We start from the raw sequence: 15,785 nt of genomic DNA on the forward strand, positions 1-15,785 counted from the left end.
CATGATATATATTTTTTCTATTTATTCCTATTTTTTATCCTGTTAACATATATTTTAATTTTTTGTCCGAAAAGATTCTTATTCGAACCTACCTACCCATTTTTATTACCGTGAGTCGGGAGTGGGCAGGAAAACTTAAATGCATTTTAAAGATGACCCAAACAAACAAACAAAAAATTCTTAAGATGCCCTTATTCCAAATTCTCGTAGTTAAAAACATAAATGTTTTGAAAAGTCTTGTCACTTTTGATGTACTTGTTAGATAAAAAATCTCTACATTTTCTTATTGAAAAGTTTTAATCAATTTATAAAAAAATATTTCGTACATTCTGCTGTACGTTAATCTTCAAGGTTAAAGCCATAAAAGCAAAAACTGTAGTATACTGATAAGAACTTGATAACAATAGCTTAACAACAACACTTAATAACATATAATGTACATGTAAAAGATGAACATAATATCTTCCCTCTTTAAAACCATATCACCAATAATAATAATTGCCCGAGTGACAGTGTGGTGAGAGCATTCCCTGTAACCTTTGCGAAGTAAGGATTCTATCTTTACACCGCCTACGGGTCGTGAAGACCTTGGATAAAACTAATAAGCCGATGCTAGTGTCATAGAGTGTGTTTTCAAGAAAATGATCACTGCTGCAAAAGGTAATTCCCGACGATAGGTCTAAAGCTGCAGTTCTCCATCGACAAGAGATAATGTCTCAATAGGGAATTCAATTGAACACGCAAACCAATGTTATTAAAAAAATATGTGTAATAGTGCGTGTGTGGATCAGTAAAAACTAAGGAAGTAAATGTTAAGCTTTTGCCACCGATTCTTCGTTCGTAAATTTTTATTAGTTGAACAATAATTGCTATAGATAATCATAACGTTGTGATTATTTTGGATTAAGGAAATCCAATCCAGACATTTCTACTTTTGGCGGTGGTTTACTGCAGTGCCGACGCAACTGATCTACGAAAAAATGGTTATATGTTATATAAAAATAAAATAATATAATATAAAAATATATTTTGAATCGTGAAACATACTATCAATTGTTAAATAATTAACTTTAAGGTAGAATTCTTCTCGCACAAAACTGTATTTCTTGTATTTAAAAATTATTGAAATTTTCACAGAAAACAATATCAGTAAGCGATACTATCAGATTACTTTTTGAGCACTTTATATAAGAGATCAGATCAAGGTCAGGGTCATTACCCTTTCCTTCGACATTAAGAATAAAAAATGACTGCATCCAATCATGCGATAGGGTCTTCTATTTCAAAAGATGAAATGTTTTTCTTTTTGCATAAAAAATATTACCATATAGGGTCTATGAGATGATATTACCAAATTTACACAGATAGTTTAACAAAAAATGGATCTGGCTAATTTTTAGGATATTTAAGGATATTTAAGTTATTTCTATATGCGCCCTATATTTAAATGTTTCTTATTTTCACATATCATAAAGAAGTCATATGAAGATACAAAATGATACAAAAACAAAATGTTTTGACCGTTTGCAAAGAGAGTAAAAACGGTTTCTACGGATTTTTGGCTCATATCTGTACTTAGATTGGACGCTTTTAAAAGCTAATATAATTGTAGTTTGTTTGGAAAATCATATTTATTTCATATATTTTAAAACTTTAGTCCCTAATTATTATTTCAGCTAACATTTGAAAAATTCTTCAAGTCTTTGATTGTGCAAAAATTATAAATAAATTCGTTGTTCTATAATAATTTTGAGAGACAGAAAACATATTTTAATACGATACCATTCCGCCAAAAAATAAAGTCCCTGCTAGTTTTCGGGCACAATTTACCATTTCTATTTAAAGTTGTAGAATTGTGATAATGAAGGAAAAATATGGTCTTTTAAATCTCTTTCACTTTAATATTTAAGACATATAAGCAAATATACATTGAATATTTAAATAGAGAAGAAGCCTACCTTAAGTCGTCTTTTTTCGGATGCAGTTTTGGATTTAGCGGATTGTTTTAACTTTGCCGCATAGAATGCAGAAATGTTCAAATTTGAAAACAAATTAGAACAGCGCCGAGACAAAAGTTTACACTACGGCATGTGTTGTAATTCCGTTTCATTCTAATTAACCATTGTAGCCATTTTAATGAAATAATGTAAAATCTCAAAGCTTATTACCAAGTAAAATAGAGTCCATGGGTTTTGATCTTTGCAATCTTTGCAACAGCAATCCCCCATCTGCAAAAGCAATGCAATTTTAATTTTCTATCAATACATACTATTTTAAAATCCAAAATTGCCTCTCATAACGTAACTGGATAAAAAAAACGAATTTAAAGAAAAGCAAGCTAACATACAGATTTTTTTACGCCTATCATACGAAAAGAGAAATGAATGAAATGAATGGGAAACTTTTGCTGACGTTTGAGGAAGAATATGGAGATAATGAATAGAATTCATTATCAAAGTCCATAAAACAATTCAAAACAGGAGCAGAGCTCGAGCAAACAGGAACTTCAGAGGTAGTGAGCATCCCCTGCCGACCGGTCACACCCGCCGTGTGCTCCTTGTCTTCAACGGGAAATTTTGGAAAAATTCTTCGTCAATTCAGTGTATTGTTTAGCAATTAGTATGAAATACGTCAGTCAGCCTTTGACTCAATGATAAATTGCATTTGCTAACTAGGTCATTATATCGACAAAACTGCTGAATTTTTTGTTTCATTAACTTGTTTGTCAATAAGTTACTTCGTTTTAAATATTGTTTATACGTATAGCATGCTCTTGCGTATCGAATCAACTGAGATATTTAAACTCTGTATGCAGATAATGAAGGTAGATTGCTGCATAAGTAAGGGAAGTTGACTATAGGAAATATAAAGTCATCACGTTTATCGTAGAGCTTGGTTATTAGAGTACCATGAACGTCTTTTTCAAGAAAAATATCCAAGTATGAAACAGATGTGTCAGACTCTGTGATATCTTTTATCTCAAGCTCATCCGGATATATCGTATCGACATAGGAATGGAAATTACCATTGTTAATTGACAATTCGTCGTCGATTTATATCTAAGTGTTGAGTTGAAGGTGTTTTTTTCTTTTCACGCATGATATTTTGCACAAATTCTGCTTCATATGAATACAAAAATAGGCCTGCTGATAACGGAGCGTTATCGGCATCCATTGGAATTCCAATAATAGTTGGAATATTGTCAATCAGGAACTCAAGCATCTTTTTGATGTCAATCTTCGAGATCGTGCGTGTAACAGACTCAATCGTTTGCGGTTTTAATCGTGCGTGAACGTGTGTTTAGAAACGAGTAAATTTCGTTTTGTAAGTTTTTAGCGGAATGTTATCTGTGAAACAAGTATTTCGTTTATATTTTATTTTTTAATGCAAATAAAAGGAATGAAGCGCAGTTTACTTAATTGAATGTGGAACGAACTAACAATCGCTTGTAAACAAGCAATATAGTAAGTCGTACAATATTACGTTCTTGTCAAATAGCGTGAGTGATTGTGATAAACCGTACTAAGATGTTTTACTGTATCTTTCTGAAGGTCATTCTTGTTTGCTGCTAATTGTGGTAAGATATATTTTTTTTAATTTTCAAATAATCAAAAAGAAATATTTTTACAAATAAATAAATATTTTTCAAAGCTTACATAAATGTTTAGTCGGCAAATGTACATGACCAGGTTTTTTTTAAGTAAATTAACGAGTTGCATTTTTATAATGAAAAAGCAGTCATTCCATGCAATGCTGCCATTTTTTCCCTGTATCCCCCATTCTACATGTCCACCTACTACTATCTTCTGATAGAACAAAAAAATCCCATTTCTTATGTCGGATAATTATCTAAATAATTATTTATTATCTAAGATAATAAAAAAAATCTTACATGTATTAAGTACCAGAAATATCCATTTCCGTTTTTTTTTTTTCAAAGTCGATGATATAATATATTTGTGTATAAAGTTGAATATCTTAACCCTGAACTTTACGCTCTGGGCCTAAAATCAATTATGAATTACAGTTTAATTTTTCATACTTATTTTCTTAATAATTGGGGAATTTTGGTATAAAGTTGCAGAACTTTACGCTCTGGGCCTAAAATCAATTATGAATTACAGTTTAATTTTTCATACTTATTTTCCTAATAATTGGGGAAGGTGGCAGATTTTTAAAATCTACATACATGAAACTATTTAATACAATGCTTTTACGTTTACCAAAATGGATGTAAAGATTTGATTGCTTATTCTTTGAAATGTGTCCGAGAACCTGCATAATAGCATAATACGAGGGTTGATCCAAAAGTAATGTCACAATTTCGATAAAATTGCTTCTAGTCGACGTAAATTAACAAAATTATACATGGTGGAAGCTATATTTATTTCAAATCAGTTCTGAAAAATTCAAATAAAAACGATTGATACTTTTCAAAATATCGAATTATATACCATGTGCGATTAAGGTAGTCGCCCACCTAAATAACATCGTACATGACGGGTACGCTATATGCGCCGTCATACACGTACACTTAAACGCTTCCCCTTCGTTTGAGATTCATGAGCACAATCACACATTTCACTTTCTTTAAGAATTATTGGCACCAATTTTAAACTCATTCTATTTATAATTTAGTCCTCTATGAAAATTCTTTGAACAGTACCATAAGTCAAACTTAAAGTTTCTCATATCGCTCTCTTTTTTAACAAAGTCAGACATCATTGAACGTTTTCGCCCGACCTCCTATCTTTCGGTCTTCATGTCCTCTGCAGATCGTTCCATGACCCAAGCCCCGCCCAGAATCGCTGAAACCATTTATAAACAAGTCTCTTATTCAAATTCTTTCCTCTGTGAGTCTGATTTATCATTGTAACTGTCCCTACTCGCAATTTCCGGATTTTGAAAGAAAAATGCATTACAGCTCGTTTCGGCGTTTTATTCAATTTCGACATTTCCTTTGTTCAGTACTTCAGATTAAAACAACACTGTTTATGAACAAAAATAACAATGGGTCATTAAATGTTTAACTAACAACTAGAAGATATCGTAAATTTTGTCTTTTGAAATATTGGGCGATTAGACCCTTTTTTAGATGCTTTTTAATGTGTTTGTCTTTTTTTCGTTCTAACAATATTCACTTTAAAACGTGACGTTAAGTTGTGACGCGGCAACACCCCCTATGTTTAATATTTTAAACGTCTATAAAATGGATTCTATAAAACATTATTGAATGAAATTTTCAATTTTGATTAGATTTGTTTTTATGCATCTTATGGTACATAATATTTGATAATACGACGCCAAATATTTAAGATATGAACACAGTGACATTACTTTTGGATCAACCCTCGTATATTATGTTATATAAAGTTAAAATACCTATACCAGGTCCTCTTGACTTTTGTGAAACCATTGTTATTTTGCTTTCTTTATTTTAAAAATAAAAGTTAATACAAATCGACCCGAAAAAATGCAAAATCTGAACCGACCTCTTTTGCTTGTGCTGCATAAGTTTTCAATTTAAAAAAAAATTACCCGCATTTCCTATCCAAGACAACATTTTTTAGAAATTACATTAGTTGGTAAGTTTATCAGTGTTTGAGCAATAATTGTGTTGGCATGTTATATATTCTTGATGCTACAATCTACATTTGAATAAAATCTTTACTATTAGTGCTTTCAGCCATGTTGGCTCTTCAGACACTTATGAAAAGTTCAAAACGTTGTCAATTACCTTGCTTATGACAAATTAGGTAGAATGATTTCACAATAAAGTTATCGGAGTGGTTGCATGAACTTTTTCAACGCAGTTAAAATAATACATAATAAATGCGTAGTAAAATTATTAAAAGTCACAATGTGTTGTTCTTTTCGATAAAATAATACATAATACAAATATTGATACACACTCGAGATTTTTTCTATATTTAACTTTTATGTCACGGTTGTTTTCGATGTAGTTTTGGATTTAGAGGATCGTTTTTAAATTTGCCACATAGGATGCATAAAGTTCATCTTTTAAAAACACTCTAGATTAGAGCCAAAACAAAAGTTTACACTAAGGCATGTTTTGTATTTCTGTTTCTTTCTAATTAACCATTGCTGTCATTTTTATTAATTTCAAAAGCTAATTACCAAGTAAAATAGCGTCCATGGTTTTTGATTTTTGCAACCTTTGTAACGGCAATCCTCCCTCTGAAAAACAATGTTATTCCATTAATATTCCATCAATACAATATGTTAAGAATAAAAAAAAAAAAACATTTATAACGTAACTGTATAAGGTCTATAGAAATATAGGTATATTATCATTTTGATTCCTAAAAAAATCTTGTAAAATTGTAAAGATTTGGCTGAACTATTCATAATCAATGTTTTTAAATAATTAAAAACTTTATACGTATAATGAAAATGCTAAAAATTGATTTGCTTGTAAGAGGGCTATAAAACTCAACAATGACTCCAACAAGTTTACAACAATAATGACCATGAAATCGATGGACATGGGATAAAATGACCAGGTCATTATAATTACTGTCCACTTAATTGTGATCCCCTTAATCAAATTTCTATTTTAATTGAATTTAATGCAGGAAAACTGTGCATTGTCTGTTTACGAAACAAAACACGACAGATCTTATACATGTTATACGTCATAAATTTAATCGTTCGTTTATTTTAAAATTCGTTTCAATTCGATTTCAGGGAATGGCGACTACACTTTTTTAAGTGGAATTTTGCGCCAGATTTCCAATGTGCACAAAAATAGTAATTCAGTTTTAATAGTACATATTACATGTAATGCCAACCAAAATATTCTTTTAATCAGAAATTATAATGCAAAAACTTACACGATTTTCAGACGTCAACGTGAACAACTTCTCTAAAGTGAATTCTGATCATGATCAAAGACATCTTGTATCATACACTTGATGTATACAGCTCAACAAACTTTTTAAGCTCACATGTTTTTTCGCACAAATTAAGGTCACATTGTTATAATGTAATATTGTGTATTGAGACATCAAAATACATTTTAAAAGTATTTGTTTACATTATTTGAGTTTTATGTCATTTACTTAAATATAATTCATACAAATCAATTGCTAGAACTTTCATAGATTCTTGGCTGAAAAATAACAATTATTTCCATTTGATATTTTGTAGTCTCTTGCCAATTGCAGCTGTCTTTTTATCTGTTCTTTTGAAAGCAGTAGCTCTTTGCAGAAGCATAGACACGGGCACAGTACAGCTACTGAAACTTATATTTTCTGTACATTCTGACTCTTTAGCGCAGGGTAATAATAGTATTTTTCATCTGTTTGACTGCTTTGTATGTTAATAAGGTTGCATTTTTCAGAGTCACCTTCTAAAAATCTAGAATCATAAAAGATTCATCCCACAGCAAAATTTTAACGTTTCAAACCGTAAATGCAGAAGAATTTTCCTTTTCATCGAAAACATTTACTATTAAAAAAACCAATACTTCATTATCCTACCCTGGAGTATGGTTTCTCTCTGCAATGTTATCCCTTTTCGGTGCTACATTTCGACAAAACCCAGATGAGTATGGTAAATGGGCAAAGAATTTTAAAAAATACTCACCTTTAAGAAGAAGATTTAAAATTTTCAACTACATTGTTTCAAAGAAAGCACGTTTAATATTATTTGTAAAATACCTATGGTAGAGGCCTATAGTTGAAACATCGTACCATTTATTGATAAATTCCCCTCTTAAACATCCACTTTGGAAACTTAAGATAATTATTTTAAAGGAAATTTATACTTGACATTATATATATGCAATAAAACGTATGGCTATGTCATCGTTCTGAGGTTCGAAAATAGTAATTTTTATTACAAAAATGTGACCTTAATTTGTGCGAGAAACCATGTGGGCTTAAAAAGTTTGTTGAGCTGTATATTTTCATTATGTGGGTATAATCTAACAATTGATTACCCGTTGTGAGTTCAACATGGTGAAATAAGAAATTTTCACCTGGCCCAATCGCTGATTTGACCTCGGTCGCAAATTGGTCTCGGTCAGGACAGGTCACATCGTCGGCCAGGTCTCGGGTCCTCATTTCAACATTTTGACCCCAAAAGGGGTAATTAATTGTATATTCTGCTAAGAAATTGAAAAAATGGAAGAGGTGATGCAGCCATTATTCTCTAATAAATCATAAACGTCTTCAACAAATTATCGATGATTTTAAATATGATTTCTCTAATTTTCCCTGCCTTCACAATGAAAAGAAAATATTTACTTTTTGATTGTGAAGCAGATTGGTTGGAAAGATGTACTTTGGGTCTGAATTACATCGTACTTTTTCTAATCCTTTGGATACAAATAAACGAGGATGACATTTAATTGTGACGTCCTGAAACACTAATGATGATGTCTACACATTGCTTCTGCATTTCTCGAAAAAGGTGTTAAAGTATTCGAAGTAGCAGAATAAAAAATAATTATCCTGTCTTCGAAGTTGTTGGAGAATACATACCCCCTCAGTCTTGAGATTTTGTTTGCAAATAAAAAATTCGAGCTAGGATTTTATTTGCCAACAAAATCTCGAGACTGAAGGGTATCTTCTCCAACAATTCCTCCTACGCAGGGATTAAGTTTTAATTAAAAGTATAAAAATCTGTTATAACATTCAAAAGAATCTTGTTTTGATTAGCTTTTCATGACAAGGTCACATGTTAACAATTTTGTTTTTGATTAAAAAAGTCTTTCCAGAGCAACAGATACACACTTTACATATCCCTTTAACCCTTTTGCTTCCGTACAGATTTCCAATTCAAATTACTATACGTACTGTGTCGTGAAAATTTTCTGTGTTACGTTGAATCTATGATGTAACGTAACTGTGACCCCACAAACCAGGTAGGTACATGTAAAGGTATAAATATGTTTTTGCCTTTGCAAAATAAGCATATAAATAGAGACAATAAAATCAAATTTTACAATGATAGACCCCTTTGAAAAACACCCCTCCCCCCAATTTTATAAAACACACACGATTTAAGCTCAAATATATTTAACTGATCTAGTCATAGGCACTTTACTTCCTTGTGGAAAAAGTATAACCCTATACCTAATTCATGTGAAGAAATAGCTTAATTAGAGAAAAACAGGCTAACTAAAAGAATTTTTGTGCCTATCTCACTGAAAAAAGAAAAGAATGAAAGAAATGGGAAACTTTTGCTGATGAAGAGGGGGGATATCTTAATCTTGACCATTCAGCTTTTGACGCAAGTTCTCATTAAATTAAGTTTAAGTTTACATGCTAATTTACATAATGATTTGGTAGGTGATAGATTATATATATATTTTTTTAATTTTTCTATTAACGTACACATCTACATAATGTAACACTCTTACACAACATTTTCACGGTTACCTAAATACGTATATAAATGTGTCTGAGAATCTGTATTATAATACAATATATATTTTATTATATTAAGTTAACATACCTATAACAGGTCGTCTTGACTGGGAGAAACCCAGTGTTTTTGTTGTTCTCTTTATTTTAAAAATAAAACTTAATACAAATCGATCAAAGAAAGGTATAATTGTTCAACATCTGATCAGACTAATTTTGCTTGTATTGAGTAAACTTGCTATAAAAAAAATTAGCGCAATTCCTATGCTTGACAATATTTTTTTTTATCATAGTAAAAAATAATTAAGGTCAGACGAGACGTTCCTCAAAATCTTTTTTTTTATGTCTTCGTAATGTATGAAAAATATTCAAAATTTTAATAACATTCTGATTTCTAAACCAGTTTCTAAACGTTTTTAAAAAATCCAAACACTTAAACACTTTGAAATTGGAAAATTATTTTTTTTCCTCAAAGGATTATTTAACAAAATCTACCCCTGGTATCTTGCAGAAATGCCTGGTAAGGTACCTCAATTTTTTGTGATGAAACATGTTTAAGTAGCAATACTTCAATGACAAACTCTTAGAAAAATTTATCTATTATTAAGGAACGTCTCGTCTGTCCTTAATAAAAACCAAATTTTACAGTCCAAAGTAGATAAAATCTCTACTGTTAGCGCTTTCATTCATGTTGGCTCTTTAAATAGTTACTGTAGATTGGCAAATAATCGTTTTAATTTCACTATGTTTGCGATTTATCATATTCCCGCGAAATTAAACCAATCGTGAATGCTATTATTAGTTTTGAAAACGTTTAAATGCTTATACAAATTTAGAATTTATTTCTTGCAGCGTGAAATTAAAACCATCGCGATCAGAACTTTTTGAAAATCGTGAAATTTTAACAATGTGGAATTAAAACGCCTTACAGTATAAAAAGTTCAAAACCTTGTCAATTATGTTCTAATATTTCTGAATCAATAAATAAATCGTCTCGCTCAATTAAGAATATTGTGGTCAAGTTGGTTGTGCGTTATCACAATGGGATGTTCTTTGCGTTGCTTTCCTCTGTGTGGGAAAATGGGAAAATGTGTCTTAATTGGGTTAAAGGCATTTTACCCGGTTGATTCTGTCTTCAGCAAGTTTCATTGTGTAATTTTTCATGTGTTGTTTTAATTCTTGGTCCTTTCAATCGTAGAGAAGAATTGGTCACAATAGTATTAATACGTCTGGCTATATTGTGTGAAATTTTCCTTTTTGTATGTAACAGATTGCAGGATTGAATGTCCAAATATTCGTGAGTATCTGTTTCTTTACAGAACTGGTCTGTTGACTGGAATTTTCTAAGACCCTCTTCACTCTTTGTCCAAAAGATGAAGCAATCATCCAAGTATATTTTCCAATTTCTTTTTATGTACTGCACAAAGTCTAGATCAATTGTTTCATGCAAAATATTGTGTTTATCCCATGACTACACAAGAATGTAGGGATGAATTTCGTGCGAAAGGCAGTACATTTGATTTGTAGACATTAGTATATAATTTTTGTCATCAAAGAGAACATAATTTTTCTTTCGTACAATTTTAAGTCCTTCTAAGATGACCTTTAAGGGAAATCTATGGAGGATTTCTTCTTAAGATTTATTCAACCAATATTTAATCGCTTTTTGTTCCAAAATCACGAGTTGTATTTAAATTCAGTATATAATTAAGAAACATAAAAACTGAAAATTATTGTTTCTACCTAATGAACATGTCTTCTAGATCGGAAGAACAACGCACTAGACCGCTAGGCTTTCTAGGTAAATAAAAAAATCTTACTTTGCTGAACATAGTAATATGAATGTGTAAGTTAGTGGTGAATGCTTATGCAAATGATTCATTATAGTGTGCTTATTGAAAGGTTATACAGCAGAATGTTTTACTTTGCAGTATATAAAACGACTGGGTAAACAAAAAGAAACTTACCTGCAATCATGCAAACAACAGTAATCAAAGCGCAAACCTTCATCAACATTTCTGTCTGGAAAAGAGAGATATGCAAATAAAATGTATAGTTAAAAAGACATAAAGTATTACCCCACTTTATAAAATAACATGACTACGGGCCTGTACAGAATAATTATTTGTTTTATGAGGTGTATTAATTCTTTTACTATTTTGTCTAACATCCATGATGGCCATGAAATATTAGGACTTTATGATAAAAATTTGAGGTACGCATCCCCCCACCCACCCTCATATGCATATATATATAAATATATTTCTCTATATTGTGTTTATCATATTAATTGTTAGTCCATTATTTACACTCTGAATTGACAGAAGATTTTTCCCTTTATTTCTTGACCATGAAAAGGAGCACACGGCGGGTGTGACGATTCGGCAGGGGATAATCACTCCTCCATGGCAACTGATCCCACTTCTGATGTTTTGGAGGTCCATGTTTGCTCTGTTCCTATTTTGTATTGTTTTATGGACCATTGAGCTTGAATACTGCTCATTATCTCCATATATTTCATGTACTATGCATACATGTATGTATTTTTTTTCTTGATTGAAATAATTATCCTGAGAAATTTATTATAATAAATATTGCATAAGAAGACCACTAAATAGTAAGAATGCTTATGTAAGACATTTTACCATACCTTCTTCCAAGTTTAAGTTTTCCAAATTCTAAATGAGGCAAATTTTCTTACTGCATTTTATAGAATCTTTATCTTTGAACTGTACAGAAAATGATTATCCATGGGAATGTTGCAATGTGTTTTCATAACATACGTTTAACAATGACATTTTGTTCATATTTTGGTATAGGTGTGCTCTATCATGGGTTACGTTCACTTTAGGAATTTAGGGAGTGCTCTAACTGTCTGAGGTGCATAACCTGTGAGGAAGTTAAAATATTTATTATTGATTATTTATGATTAATTAATCGTTGATCTGTCTAAAATATCAAAATGTGCATTCGTCAACTTACTTTTACCAAATATTTTTCTTCAAAGATTCTATTCTGCATTTTATTATTTTATTCTGAATGTGTTTGTAATGAGTGGTATTAAGTAATGCAAGATATTTCTTTAATGTTTATCAATTCACTTTAATCACCATCATTTATTAGAATTTATGTCCTTTTAATTTTTTGTTTGCTCTGCAACATAATTTTTATTTAATGAATTTAAAAAGAACATTGTAATATCAATTAAGGTAGGTCGCGGGTTTGCTTTTGTCATCAATTTTGGTACACAATTTCGACGATTCGAGCGGCTATTTTGTACACATTTGATTATGACGTCAGTTACGTCAAAAAGGCAACGTTGCGTTGTTTCCCGTTTAATTCTATGCAAATGACTTCAAGTCTTTACGATTCAAGTAGATTAAAACAAAGTGCATGCTATTGTACGTATACCTCGTACATGTTTTATAATTAAATTAGAGTCTGAACTCTGATGTGATTATATGTAATGCCCTAGGACAAATTAAGAGCCATTCTCTATAAGAACCAAAATTTCTCAATAATGGGTGGTAAGGTGATGTCACCGATTTTGATCAAATTTTATATTTATTACTTATTCAACACCCTTTCTTGAAATTTAGCAAAAAAAATTAATTGGGGGTTCCATTACCATGGTAACCATACATGGCCCAAATATGGCCTCCTAGACGCCTCTCAAAGCATTGTTTTTGACATTTCTTAATCAAAAATAATGAAACAACCGAAAAATTTGAATATGAAATAAATATATCTGCTTGAGAACAAGACTGAAAGCAACAGAATTGATGCAAGTTATTTAAATTTGTCTATCATCATTGTATCTAATTTAATCACTAAAATCTCAATGTTTTGCTGAATTGACCATTTTTTGAAAAATGCATTTTTTATACATTTTTGAGCATAAATTAAAGAAAAACGCAGCGACAGCTTTTCATCTCAATCAAGTATAATGTGAATTTGAACTAAACAAAAAACATACAAAAAAATAAAAGGTGTGTTTTTTCTTAAATCCAAAATAATTGACTTTCAAAATTGTTGCCATGGCAACATCAGAAATATTTCAAAATGATTTACTTGTGTTTATACATATTTTTTGATTTAAAAATTGTTGGAAAAACTAAAATTTGGATCAATCTACATGTATTGCATATTGGTGCAGAATTTTGATTTTTTAAAATAAGTTTTGCTAGTTGTCATAGCAACTATATATGTCCATGTATTGTGCTTTTGTTGTAAAAAGAGACATAATTATGATCTTCATATTCAATTTTCATGTAAAAAAAATTCAATTAGCTCAACATTAATTCATTTGATTATTTCATTAAAAAATTTTAATTTGTTAATGTGTTCATGGGCACATGCACAGTTGTCATGGAAACCTTTCAAACTTTCATTTAATATAATATGCTGTATAATGTTCTATGCGTGTGAGTTATAGTATTAAGTAATACTGGTCTTTTTAAGATCAGACAGAGGGTGATACATCGTAACATTGTAATTCAAACAAGACCCCATCTATTCATCAAATGAAACAATATTGAGAAAGGGATGAATCGTAGTTTATTCTAACATATTTGAGTAGTTGCCATGGAAATAGCCATGTTGAATTTTCCTTAGCAACAAGTCTTTCAGTGTTTCAAGTGTTTAGACAATGGACTAAAAAGCATATTTTTCATTTGAAAGCGGAAAGACAAAATTAGATTGAGATGCTTTCAATATTTTTCTTTGGTAAAGATGTTATTACGGGGTATGTTTATTATGTGTTTTACATGTTTTATGCCCCAGTAATCAAAGAATATGGGTATATACATGTAGTTTTTGCCCTCTCAACCATTCTGTTTATTTGTCCACAAAAACGTTAACATTGTCCATAACTTTTATATTGTTGGGGCTATGGCTTTCATATTCAACATAATTTATGTATTCCCTCAAGATCTTTCATTGTGTACCAAAATATTTGATATCTTGACGTTGGAGCATGATCAGTTTTCGAATTTACCCAATTTTCACCTTGTCTACAGCGCGTGAAATTTTGTGCTAGGGGTTTCATACGTTACTGTGACAAGTCCTTTGCATGGATATATGAATTTATAAAAAATATATTTTACCTTTTGACCTTCACCTTGGAATTTGACCCACTTTAACCTTGGGAATAACTTTTGAGCAGTTACTATTAGGATCGCGACCTTTATGTTTCATAATTGTATTCAATTCAACAAGGCCTCCCCAAACATACAAATAATATTGACATTTTGATCTTGGATGCTGATGTACTTTTGAAAAGCATTAACCATGGCCATATATTTATAACAATTGGTGCTAAGACTTTAATATTTCACTTGTGTGTTTCTTGTAAGGCCTTCTCGTTTGTACCTTTTATTTCACCTTTCCACCTTGACCTTGAAGTCTTACCCACATTTAACTTTAGCCACGACTGTGCCAGTGCTTTCATATTTCACACACCTGTACATACATTGAGACAGGTCGTTTCTTTGAGTAGCAACACTTTGCATTCACAAGAGGCCCATGGGCCATATCGCTCACCTGAGCACATTGGCTAGGAAATAACGCAGAAATCATTTCAGCATTGAGAAGTTTACATGGGGGTTGGAGTCTGGAATTTTAAATTACCAACTACCTGATGATGCTTCTATAAAACAAATGCCTTTGCTGTTTCTGCGCAGATGATTTTTTTCCTATTCATTCATTTGACCTCCCCCCATTATGGTCCAGCACTACCCCTGGGAGCCCTCATTTGAACCTGTATGACTTTGTACTACCTGAGAATGCCTCCATTTCAATATGATTAAACATGGCTGTTCTGTTCTTGGGAAAAAAATTTCCTTTATATTTCTAGGCAAAACTTTGATCCCCAATTATGGCCCACCCTATCCAGCCCCTACTTCCCGTTCATGACTCAAACAAACTTGAATCAACACTACGTGAGGATGCTTACTTAAATATATGACCAATCATGGCTTTGTGGTTCTTGAAAAGAAGAGTTTTAAAAATTTCCAGTGTATTCATTCCTGTGAAAAACTTAAATCGTCCATTGAGGGGTCATGATTTGAACAAACTTGAATCTACTGGTACACTAGCTGACTACCTGAGGATGTTTTCACATCAGTTTCATCTTTCCTGGCCCAGTGGTTCTGGAGAAGATTTTCAAAGATTTTGCCTATATATTCCTATGTAAAACTTTGATCTACAGTTGTAGCCCAACCCTATCCTGGGGGTCATGATTTAAACAAAATTGAAACTAAACTACCTGAGGATGCTTCCATATGAGTTACATCTTTCCTGGCCCAATGGTTCTTGAAAAGATTTTTAAAAGATGCCATTAATTTTTCATTAATTCATAACTATCTCCCCTTGGTAGAGGGCTTGACCCTTCAT

The 15,785-nt window shown here is 31.3% G+C and overlaps 1 protein-coding gene and 1 long non-coding RNA gene across 2 annotated transcripts in view; one reads left to right on the forward strand and one right to left on the reverse strand.

The window, feature by feature from the left end:
• Positions 1-15,785, forward strand: part of LOC134243382 (polyunsaturated fatty acid lipoxygenase ALOX15B-like) — a 63,055-nt gene that overhangs the window by 12,164 nt on the left and 35,106 nt on the right. The window lies entirely within an intron of this gene.
• Positions 877-12,085, reverse strand: LOC134243400 (uncharacterized). The gene is made up of 4 exons (XR_009987023.1): positions 12,043-12,085; positions 11,360-11,414; positions 6,139-6,198; positions 877-970 (listed from the first exon to the last, which is right to left on the reverse strand). It is a non-coding gene; the product is annotated as an uncharacterized LOC134243400 (long non-coding RNA).

The sequence above is a fragment of the Saccostrea cucullata genome, unplaced genomic scaffold (genome assembly GCF_032062105.1).
Source record: "Saccostrea cucullata isolate Sc308-1 unplaced genomic scaffold, CSIRO_AGI_Scuc_v1 ctg26, whole genome shotgun sequence".
NCBI classification, from domain to species: Eukaryota; Metazoa; Mollusca; class Bivalvia; order Ostreida; family Ostreidae; genus Saccostrea; species Saccostrea cuccullata.